The following is a 2,734-nucleotide window of genomic DNA, read 5'->3' on the forward strand; positions in this document are numbered from 1 at the left end:
CCCGGGCCCAGCCCAGCCTCCCCTTTCCGTCGAGAAAAAGGGACCGCGGGGTGGCGGCACCTAGTCAGTGCACGACGCCAGGGCCTAAAACGCCTGCGGTTACCTCGGCGGCGCGGCCTCGGGCCATTCCTGCCCCACCTCAACGCTCCCCCCTCCCCACCTCCACCGTCAGCCCAAACACCACCCTCCCCCACCCACACCGCCTCGACCGCATGGTCTGCAGTAAACCCCTAAGCTAAGGTGAGACCGACTCTACTAGCCTCGCACGGGGTCATCGTTGTTTGCCACTTAACGGCTTTGGTAGGCCGCGGGGACGGGGAGGGGTGAGTGCGGGTGGGGGGGTGTAGGCGGATGGTGGTTAGGGGAGATGTTTGCCTCGCGCTATGCTTGTGCCTCTCTCCGGAGAGGGAGAGAAGGGGGGGGGGATGGGGGCAGAGGCCGTTAACCAGCCTATAGTGCAGGCAGAAAGTGGGGCCAGAAAATTCACTGTTACGATCGGCTGGCCTCGTTGGCCGTGCCCTGGCGGTGCCCTGGCGGTGCCCTGGTGGTGCCGTGGCCTCGGCCGTGGCCGGGGCAGAGTCGTGCGGGCCGAGCCCCGGCGATGAGCACCTAATCCCGCTAATGGCGCGCGGTTCCAGTTATTCCTCCGTATTTTCCCGTTCGTTTTCAGCCAGCTGTGGCGCTCTCCGTTCTCCCCTCAGGCCAGGGATCGCAAGCCGCTGATCGGCTTCAGGTTTTTGCCTATTTTTTTCTTGTTTTCTCCTCCCACTCCTCGCCTCGCCAGCTAATAACCAAGCTGATCGCCTTTATCTGAACCGGCCCGATGAATTTTGTAAAAGCTTTCTGTGGCGATTGATGCTTGTGTGGATGTTGTTAATGTTGAAGAAGGGTTGGGGTGGAATCGAAAATAATCATCAATGTGTTTGAATGGGGGTGCCCTCGAATAATAATCAGTCCTACTTGTAATCCCCTTCTTCTCTTTGCTTTTGGACTTCCGCGGGCTTGCAGAAACTCTATCCCAGCACCAAACTCAACATTTGATCAACATCGGTTTCCCTGGGATTTACAACCCATCTCACTCCCTCCCACTCCCACAACCCCTTTTAGAGCTAATTCTCGTCGGCCTCCGGCACGCCCCACCCGCTCCGGAGGCTGCACGGCGCTGCCGCGGCCTCGACCCGATGGCCTGCTGCCGAGGCCTGTCCGATGCGCAATGCAGCGATCGAAGGAGTCTGCTTTTGGGTCAGGGTCTGTCTGCATGATCTGCCTCCACAGCCGGACTCTGGTCTGGACCAGCGCCTCGCCTCGCCACCCAAAACACTAAAAAACAGAAAACAAACCGGAAAACAAAAACAGTGAGGCACGGCATCGCCGTAAGGAACAGTCGAAGAGTAAGTGTTTTACACCACCCTCCGAGCAGAACTTCACCTAAAAGATATTTGCAACAAAAAACGAAATTAAAGAAATAATTGTTGTGTTTTTTTTTTGTTCATACACAAACATTGCGGTTGTAAACATTTTATGTGGTGGTCATGTGACTACAAAATGGGAGATGAAAATTCATGGAATACGCGTGTTGTGCGTGTGTGTGGAGGAGGGGGAGGGGGGACGCACGACATCCGTCAATTTCATAGCTAGGGGGAGGGAAGGGGGGGAGGGGCTAGCTACACGCTGCGGTGAATACTACCCCCGCCTGCTGAGAGCGCCTTTCTGCGCACACATGGCCTACTACTGTTTCGGATGGAGCTTTGATATTTGATCGGAACTCGCGAGGCGGCGGAGGCAGCGGCTGCAGCAGCAGCGGCATGGGAGCAGCAGGGAGCCCGCCCAGCAGACCAATCCCTCGTGACGACCACTCAGGCACGGAACGGCATGGGAGATTTACTTTGCAGGGGTGACGGCGGCCTTCCATCATGCAACTACACATAGGCAGGCACTGCCCATCTGTTTCAGCCGCCCGTTCCTGACCTCAAGAAAAGGCAATGTTTGTTTTCCATATTACAGAATGTTTTCGCGTACACTGTGAAAAATATCGTCGTAAATTTACAAAAACTTGAATTATAATTTATTTAAGTTGTAAATTTACGACGGCACATTTTTTACTCGCCAAGGGATTTGAAGTCGATACATACTGCATGTGTTTTTACTATTACAAATTGTAATTTTACAACTTGCGCCAAGGAAAATTTTCCTGTAAACCTACCTACTTTTTTCACAGTGTAAGTTGGCAATTCAAAAACAAAATAAAATAAATCATTGCGATGACGTTTTATATACGCGTAATTTCTACAGATTATGATTCAGTACTACGATACTGTCGATGTGATGATGGCTACATGTATCGAAAAAGTGAAGACTTTGAGAAAGTTTTTCTTTCTTCTGTTTTTCCCACAGATTCCGCCGTAGCCGAAGGCCAGCTCCAGTCTCCTCTCCTCAGCCTTGCTGTCCCCGACCCCCTCACTCCGGTCGATATGCGACACGGTGACGGTGGTCACCGCGGCCGGCTCATCAATATTCCTTGAAAATAGATGGGCCCCAGCCCAGGCGAGGCGGGGTGGATTTCAGCCAGCAGGACACTGTACACTAGGCGTGAGTGGGTGAGGAGGGTGGGTGTGGAGGGTATGTGTGTGCACCGCACCACCTCCCGGCCCCCCACGGCCGCCTAGCACGTGAAAAACAAAACACTCCCCGCCCACCCGCACCCCATATTATAGGGCGCCAGATGGTCTCCCCC

Source organism: Frankliniella occidentalis, unplaced genomic scaffold, assembly GCF_000697945.3.
Source record: "Frankliniella occidentalis isolate FOCC.00 unplaced genomic scaffold, Focc_3.1 Scaffold120, whole genome shotgun sequence".
Lineage (NCBI taxonomy): Eukaryota > Metazoa > Arthropoda > Insecta > Thysanoptera > Thripidae > Frankliniella > Frankliniella occidentalis.